The 9,543-nt window shown below is 41.4% G+C and overlaps 1 protein-coding gene across 30 annotated transcripts in view; it reads left to right on the top strand.

Annotated features, from left to right (window-relative positions):
- MAGI1 (membrane associated guanylate kinase, WW and PDZ domain containing 1) overlaps window positions 1-9,543 on the top strand; it is a 289,089-nt gene that overhangs the window by 187,934 nt on the left and 91,612 nt on the right. The window lies entirely within an intron of this gene.

Here is a 9,543-nt window from a genome sequence, read left to right as displayed (position 1 = left end):
TTGAGGTGAAAATGAGGTGACTCGTCCTCGTCGGAGGCGCCAGCTCGGGCTGTTTCTGTGTGAATAAACGGTTCTATGGAACGAGCCACCCGAGACTGTGCCGTAGGAATCCTGGGGTGGAACCGGGAAGGAAACCTGGTCTGACTGTGGGAGTGGGGAGGGTAAGCGGGGCCCCTGTCGGTCACTGGAGCCGCTGTCGTGAAGGGGCTTTGGTCTCAGCAGCTGTAATGATCTATAACGAACATACTGATTATAGGGTTATCTATAACGATATATAACAGTTCCATATAGAACGATTGTGTAGCGATATATATATAAAATTTATATATACAAATTATTAAATACAATCCGGGACCGTGCAGAGCTGGGCAGAGCCAGGCCGGGTGCCACTGGTCCTGTTGCTCGCGTGGCCTCCCCGGTCCCCCTGCACTGTGGAACAGTGGGAGTGAGTCCCACCCAGCACCCTCCTCCATCGTCATTCCTCTCCCAGCCCTGGTGATCCCAGCCCAGGATCTTGGGGGAAGAGTTTGGTTCTGGACAACATTCTCAGGCAGACAGTGGGATTGTTGGGGTGTCCCATGCAGGGCCAGGAGTTGGACTCGATGATCCTTGTGGGTCCCTCCCAGCTGAGGATATTCTGTGATTCTGTGAGTGTGTGGCTCTGTCTATGCTGGAAAGTGTTGATCACAGGTGTGTAAAGGTCCTTGGCTGGATATGAAGTTGAGTGTTGCTCATAATCCAGACGCACAATCTCTTGCCCTTGGTAAACTGCAGCACCTGCCTTAACAAATCCATAAATACTTGGCTGCTGAGCTCTGTCCTCAAATGACCGCAGTGTAGATGTGCACTTTGTAAAAACTCATTTGGAAGAGGCCTGCTCTAAACAGATGAATGGGTTGGCTTGGGTACCTTTAAAAAGAAGAATCCTCTTCTACCAGCACGCTTTACAACTCTGACATAATTTAGAACAACATTGTCCTCCTGAAAATTCTGCTACATGATTACAGTGTTGCCAGCTCTTGTGATTTGCAAACTTGAGAGCAAACCTTGAAGGAGGTCATTTAATCCATTCCTCTACCTGAAGGCAAGAGCAGCTTTCCCTAAGCATCATCTGTGAAAGATGTGGTAGGGAGAGTTATTTTCTGCTCTTCATGGTTTCAAAGCCACTGACCATTGGGACCACTTGTAGCTGCTAGTGCAGAGCCAGTCCTCCTGCAAACTTGAATTTTTGATGTTGAACTCTCTTAAAATCTACCTGTAAGTGCTACAGTTTTTACCTAGACATTTAAATATCACCCTGGGAATCTGAAGTTCTTTACATGGGAATGGTGTATGGGAAAATAGGATGTCACTAAGTAAACAGGTGCCATCAACAGTTCACAAAGTTACTGGCCTGTGTAACACAGAGTATACAAAATAAAGTACTCATTTTCCTCTGCACTACTGTTAGGCCTGGGAGGAAGAAAAGCAAGCACTGGATGTTTGAGAATAAGCAGCTTTATAAATCCAGTTCTGTAAATATTGTGACCATTGCTACCTGATGAGCAGGTATACCAGTCTAGATAAATTCATTATTATTTGTAAATTCACACATTGTGGTAACTCGTAGTCATGGTTTCCAAACAGATGAGGAGTGTAAGCTAAAGATCATGAAATAATACCAGAGATAGCCTGTAGGTATGTTCAGCACCTGAGCTTTCATTGTGTCTTCTCATGGCCACATGCTCCATGCTCCCACTGGTCCTAAATGGGAATTGTTTGCACACACCAAGTGGGGAATAAACCAGGAAATCACCCACTGATCCATTCGAGAGGCTGTATGTAGATCTGTGACAAACAAGAGTCACAGCTGCCACTGGGCTGTGTGCTGAATGTCCCTGCTCTGTGTGCCATGGAAAATACCTGTTTAGGTCTGTGGTAGCAAGAGCCTCACGTTGATCAAAGCAGGTTTCTCAAAGTTTGACTTTTTAAAAGTGTGTAAATTCATCGCTGTGCCTTTATCTTTCAGAAAAAGATCCTAATCCAAATTGTGGCTGATCAATGGTTGCATTAATTATGCACAAAAGGGTTAATTCGACCAGCCTTGTTCCCTTTGAATGCTGCTTTACCCTGGGAGGAATTGATTTGCATTATGCAGGTTGGACAAATTCACCTCCAGTCTGAACTTCTGTAAAAGTCTCCAGGGAAGGTCAAGTTTCTGTTATTTTCAATAATAAATGAGATTCCCATTGAGTAAAATGATCCAGGAAATCAGCTTCAGCTCTTGGAATAACAGTTCTGTGGTCTCTGATGAGGGGCTGGGAAGAACTGATAAGAGTTGGAAGAGAGATGAATGAATTTCTCCATGCTGCAGGTTTTACAATTCTAACCTAGTAGAATTGGCTCCCAACACAAGTGTTAATAACTTTTTATTTATTTTGAAGGTTGTCTCAGAGTTGTGATTTTCAAATACACTTCTTTACAGTCTTATCCTAGCTCAAGGAAAAATTTTATAGGTGAAAGACAGCTATAACAATAAAGGAGAAGATGGTATTTTTATAATAGACAACAATTTCTCACAGCTCACAGGAATGTCTTCCCTTCCGCATGTTTTTCTGCCAAATGGATGTTTGGAAGCGTTAGTAATTGCGTTTTCCCCTTCAACTCTGGAAGTAGCCTAATTTGGCTGAACAGTCAGAGGGGAAAAAAGAAATAATTAATGTGATTCATTCATCTAGAAAGTGCAAAGCATAACTTAAATGGCAATAGTGGTAGACAAAGTGCTATAGTGAATGTTTCAAACTTCAGATTTCTGTTGCGGTATGAAGTGATCTGAAACGAGTGAGTGGCAGTTCATCAAAAGGATGTGTGTTTTAATTCTGTTTTATTGGCCCTTTCCAGTTATTAATCTCAGAATTGCTAAAAATACATGGGATAATGGATGGTTGCTGTTCAAAGCTCTAGTTTACTGCACAGTCAGTGTGGGAAAGTGCTTTAGTTACTTTGGTTCTTTTGTATTGCCTCGAGAAAGAATTTTCCCCATGTGTTTTGCTCCAGAAGTCATCTGTTGTTTTTCAATGTACGCACATAAACAGCTCTTGCCATCATGCCTGAACACTGAGTCAGCAGTTCCCTCTGATGAAGCCATCACCAGGGCCTGTCATGTTTATCTGCACAGATCAGCATCACAGAGCACATAATGCTATTAGCTCCCAAACGTTGTCTGCTAACCACAGAATTGTGGGACACAAGTGACCTTCTGCTTTTTCCTTCCTAATCGGCTCTGAGCTTGGGCTGCCAGCTTGGCTGTTCTGTGCCTCCATTACCCATCTAAAAAATGGGCATGATTTCATCTTCCCACCTTGCTGGAGGCATTTTGAAGGCGAATGTACTGACAAATGGGGCCTGCTCAGATTTTTTGATGTATGTTTGAAGATTTGGGTGTTCGTTTTAGTTTTATTTTAAATATTTAAAATGCTTCCAATGAAATTATTTTCATTCATTGGACTTAGGTCACTCTCATCCTGCAGTGACAGAAGTAGCAGGGATTTCTCTCTTAATTTTCTTTTGCCTTTCTGCAACACATCCTTGACAGGATGAGAGAATATTTCTTAAAAAAATAGTGCTGGGAGATGGAGCTGCTGGCTCTCTCCAGCCTCATCACCTCCACCAGTACCATGGGCAGTAGGGATCACCTTAAATCAGCAGTGTCCTGAGCCAGAACCAAAAGACAGTATTTTTTATTTTTCTTTTTTTATCCACAAAACATTTACTGCCCCGAGGCTGTTATCCTGCAAAAGCTTGAGCATGTGTTTAGCACTAATCATGGAAATTGGTCTTGAAGCAATTGGGATACTTGTGGGCTTTGAACTGAGCAGGTGATTTGCAGCAAGTCCCATTATCAGTTCTGTACCAGCATCTGTCTGGCAGAGTGGTTTCACCTGCATCACTCCTCTGAAGGTCTCAACACAGCTGTCAAAGGATGAATGCTTCACACTTTGAAAATAAGTGCTGGAGTTTAGATTTAAACTTTGTTTTTTTAGTAAGGTCTTATCTGTCATATGATATTCTTGTCCTGAAGAAAGGCAGCCTGTCTCTCTGATAATCACTCGACTGTCCTTTAAGTCAAATAACATACAGATACTTCTGAGAGAATATCATCTCAGCGTTTCTTTAAAGCCTGGATCTGATCGTGTGCTTCCAGGCATTCATTTTCCAGGCATGTAGTGATCTAGGAGCATGAGAAAACAGATTTCTGGGGAAACTCTCTTCTCAACACCTCAGATCACAACACCCTCCACCAACCGGGTCTAAGCCGAGAAAGTAATTGGGGTGTTGAGGATTTCTTCTGTATCCTCTGTGTTATGCCGACACAAGTGCAAGCTAAAACCTGGTGGTGTTTTTCTTTGCAGGGGATTGGAGGCAAGACAATGAACAGCTCATTTGTTTGGGCTGCCAGACAGTTGCATGAGGATAATTATTGTGTGATGTTTATTTATGTTGGACTCAAACCAATGGTTGTGGGGACCTGGAGATACTCTGGAATTACTCACTGCAGTGAAAGTTAGAGCTGCCGGTGTTGTAGCTCCATGGGGCATCTCGTGTTGTGTGATGCCCAGTCAACACCAGCAGGGCATTGATAAACTAGCAAATGAATTTAAAATGGCATTTAAAATTGGGACACTTGCAGAAAATTATTTGCAAGAAGCTAATAAAATGATGGAGTGTGTAATGTGATGGAAAGATTGTTTTGTGTGAACACAGAACTGTAAACGACTACACAGGGATATTTAACAGAGAGAAGGTATAACTAGAAATAATCAGATTAAATGAAGCAAAGATCATTTAAGCCAAGCACTGGAGTATTGTAGAGGGGTGTTGCTTGGCTTCAGAAAGGCAAAGTAAAGCATCCTGTGAGAGTGTATCCTATGAAACTCATAGGTGATGACAGGATTTGTAGGCAAGGTTTTATTGTTTGTGTACAACTGGAAAAGCAATAAAATCAATGGAGAAGCTTGTATACATCATCAATAACATGACAGTTCATTTTGGACTGCAAAGATGCAGAGTTATGTGCGACCTAGCCAGCAGGCTTTTACTGTACCAGGAAATGTTTTAATTAAAAGTGAGGAGAATGTATTGTAACTTGAATTTTCTTTGGTATTCTATTGCACTTAAAAAACTACAAGTTCTTTCTGTGTTAGAGCTGGGGGATGTGGAATTTGCAGAAAAGGAACTGTAAATAACAAAATATTGTAATAGTTTTTATTTCAGTGGGGTAAGAAAATACTTAAAATTTATGTATTCGATTTCTTTTACATTTCAACACTTCCAGTTATCAATAGGGATGAATCTGAAACTCAGACACCAATCAGCTTCTCAATGTTTTGCATTTTTTCAGCATCTTGAGCTGTTGTCTAATCAGCATCACAGAAGGTGAACCAGGATAATGTTTTCAACCAGCTGAAGTGATAGCAATCATGAAGAACTAAAACATGCCTTGCATACAGAGCTACTGAAAAAAATGCAGGAATTGGTATCAGTTAAGAACAGGTAAAATTAAGGGACAGAATCTGTAGGGAGTATTGTCTAAATGTGCACATTGCTGGGTAGATTTGCTGTCTGTTCTAGTCCTTCCCTTGAGTTTTACAGCAAGTGCATCCATATGGTTACATGACTGCACATTTCTATAGTCTGCATCCTCCTTGCTATAGCAGAGGCATTTGCATTTTTTTGGTCAGTATTGAATGTGAAGCTGGAAAACTGCTAAGCAAAGGTGAAGGAGGATTTGTCAGGGAAAAAGAACCATCTGAAGCAAGGGTTGGTGAGTGGCCAGAGACAAAAATTGAGGAGCCACAGGAGACTCTGACGTTCCAAGAGTGTGATGAGGTTATCACAGTTCGAAGTCCATTAGTTTTACCGCATTTCATGGCTCTGAGCTTCAGGAGAAAGTATTCCATGGAGACAGTGTTTTCAGTGTACATTGTTCAGGGAAAAAGACTGCTTTTAATAACTATTTTGATGTCCTGTGGAAGTGTGGTGGAATGGGGGGGATGGTGGTGGTGGTTTTTTGTTTGTTTTGTTGGGGTTTTTTTTAAAAAGGGAAAAAAACTCTCTGCCTCCTTCTTTTCAGTAGACTGGATGTGGTCACTGAAACAAACTTGAGGGAATGCCTCAGAGATAAATCAATATGTTTTCTGTGACTCTCTATTTCTGTGTTGGAATTTTACAGGGATTAGACTAATGAACTGGTCTACCTGCTATTAGGTGAGGTGTTTTATTCAGGCTTTTAACTGCAAACCAGAGGTCTGCTGCAAAGGCAATTAAAGTCAAAAGAAGGAGTTTTATATCACACCCAAACAGGGATGACCCACATTGTGTTGTATTACAAACAGCAAAAAGAGGTAAAGACTCTCTATTGAGGCAGCTGAGCTGTTGGACATCAAATAATCTGAAATTTAGTACTGTGGCTTTTAAGTGCAGAATATCTTTTCATGGATATATGTGCACATATGTATGCAGATGTTAAAAGCAAACATTATTTTTGAATAGAAGCTGAATTGAAATACTGCAGGTGTTCAGCCTGTGTTGGAAATGCCATTTATTTTGAGCTTAATTATGGTATCTGATCATAGGCCACGTCTGAAGTCTTGAAGTAGAATAGAAAATAGGATATCTTGTTTTGTGGAATTTGAAATGTTTTGGTATCCAAGTTTTAAAGAAAAGAGATGCATTTTTTTTCGTCCCATAATTGTGTCAGCTTGTGTAGTAGTGCTGTTGAGGAACACACCTGGTCCAGGTTCGTGGGCTCAAAAGCTGCAGATTGAGATGGAGACTGAAGTGCACGTTAAACTCTGGGTGGGAGCCCCAGACAAGAGGCTGTGAACTGCCAGCCTTTGGGATAACAAAGGACATGAAGATGGGGGATGCCAGCCAGGTAAATGGATACTGAGAGACACTGCAGGAGCCTCCCAGTCCCAGAAATTAAAGCCTCTGGCCTTGGGAGTGTGACTGTCAGAGTATTCTTCCTTTGGTTGAAATAGTTACACATATTGCCAAAACAAGCTTTCATTATTTTTTTTATAAAACTGGTTGCTGTGTTCTTGTTCCCTGTTTTTCTGCTTCAAAACTCCACTGCATGTCTTTCCCCAAATAGGAAAATTTTTCCACTAGTTCATGGCAGGCAAAAAAGATTGTATAATGTTTATAAAACCCTTAAGGTTTCTCAAAAAATCGGTGACCTCGGCTTATCTGACTTCTCTGGTTTTCTGTCTGTCTTTGCTCTGTGACTTGGCAATTCATCTTGCAAGAGTTTACAGTGTACCCAGTTCCAAATGCTGTCTTGTCCCCTCATCTTTTCCAAAGCCCTTTTCTCCCAGCCTTTGGTCTGGAACATCAGGCAAAAAGTTTGAGAGCCATTTATTTCTTACCTATTCTATGATTCTACTCCTGCATAACCTACTCAAAACTTGTACCAAGCCATGTGAAGATCTGATAGCTAATGAAATGCAGTTTTTAATACTACACTTCCTTAATCCAGCCACTCAGCCAAACATCACAGGGAATCAATGGGTGTTTTCTTTCTCAGCAGCTGAATACTGCTACTGGACCAATTCACAGCTTGGTTTAATGATATCCTTGAGTTATGAAGCTCTCAGACTGGGCTACACCTTCTCTTTGGCAATTTGGAGAAATCAGATAGCTCTGCAAGCAGATATGAAAAAAGCAGATATAAAGCATGATAGGTTATACATCCTGATAAATTACTTCTAAAATGTGAAAGTATAAATAAGACAATGCAGTATTTGTTTAAAAGTGCTGAATGCGTGGGAGTAAACCTCCATCCCAGCTCTCCTGTGAGTTAAGGGTATTTTAAGCACTTCCCCACACACACACCTTTGGCTTGTTGTATTTAATACAGATGTGCACATTCATATGGAATAGTGATCTGAATCCACGCTGTGCTTTTCCACTGCTCTGCCTCAGCATGGTGAGGCTGCAGGTGACTGAAGTGGGGCAGCCCCATGCAAGCACTGCAGGGATCAGACTGGGCTTGGGTTGAAATAGCCCAGAGTGAATGATCTACAGGATTAAAAATAACCAGCTAATCAGAGTGCTCTGTAATTATCCAGTGTAGGTATTTAATTTACCACCATCAGCCATAGCCTTCCCCAAGATAGACATTTCTACTGAAAGTAACTGTGATAATTTTTACATAGATGAAAGGTGGACCTTTTGAAATAAAGGTGTGTGCCATGGGTATAGAATTATCTAAGCTTCTAAAAGTGTATATGAGAGAAACTGAATATAAGTGCATGTAAGTATATAATCACCTTGTTAATTTACTTTCAGCTAATTTCACTTTCTATAAGTTGCATCCACACTTAGACAAATGGCAATTTTCACTCATTTCTGTACCAGTATTTAAAAGCAGAACATTACAGTGCAATCTCATTACTACCGCTTTATTGATTTATAAAATTACATTTTATTACACTAATCCGTATATTAGAATGAATAAAACTGTGCATAGCTACAGCTGAGGTATTCTTGCCAAGCAGGTACATAGTTTGCTTTTTCATCAGTAGTTCACAATTTAAATTAGTGGATGTCATGCTGTTGGACTCCAGAAACACAGGATTAATGGCAAACTCATTAGTTCATGAAGTTTAATCTTCTTGTGGGTGTCCCACCTCGTGGGAAATAAGACGGATTTGGCTGCAGGTGTCTGGTGAGGTAACAGCAATCACTCAAAGAAAGGGATGTTTCTTTTAAATTGATATTACAGTGGTGAGTGATCCCCTCATGCTGAATTGGCTTCGTGTAGCCTTGGCATGGTGTTTCACAACACGCACAGACGAGCTTGCAAAGCCCCAACGAGGTGGCAAGTTATTTTTGTCCCTTTTAATCTGTTAGGCCCTGATCCTGATCTGTAGGGTTTCCTAAATCCCACTGATTTCTCTAGAATTAGGTTCCTGGAGTCCTTTGAGAGCCTGGGTTTGGCTGATCTTGTGCTATTAACTGGAAACAAACCCACTTTCTCTATCTCAGAGGGCTCTAAGGATAAATGTGTTGAAGATTGTCAGTGTTCTTATTTGGTGGCAGGGAAGGCCACTGAAATAGCAAAAATAGATTTAAAAAGGACAAAAATAACTTGCTGCCTGGAGGGTTTACGCAATCCGAGCTGTGCTGTGTGGCTTGGCTGAATCACTTCTCCAGGGAGGCTTGGGGCAGTCCGTGCTTCTTTGAGGGGAAGGGTCAGGGAGATGCAACTGGACTCAGCATTTCAGAGAGAGGGAAAACAGCTTCTGTGTGTGCTGAGGGTTACTTGTGTGCATGGCTGGCACAGCCCTTTGTGCGAAAGGTGTTCCTCACAAGCTGCTGCTCTGGGCTCCTTCTTTGGTCACTTGCTGGAAAGACTGGTGGGAGAAGGAGATACTAAGCTCTTTGTGCAAATCCCTTCCATCTCCCCCATGGAAGAAGAATGCTTTAGAACTCAGCCATGAAATGCATTTCTCTCTGAAAAGTGTCTGTAGAAAGAGTTTTGTCTTGGTCAGCTCTTTT

Source organism: Corvus brachyrhynchos, unplaced genomic scaffold (assembly GCF_000691975.1).
Source record: "Corvus brachyrhynchos isolate BGI_N302 unplaced genomic scaffold, ASM69197v1 scaffold91, whole genome shotgun sequence".
In the NCBI taxonomy this organism is placed as follows: Eukaryota; Metazoa; Chordata; class Aves; order Passeriformes; family Corvidae; genus Corvus; species Corvus brachyrhynchos.
This window is presented reverse-complemented; position numbering and strand designations above follow the sequence as displayed.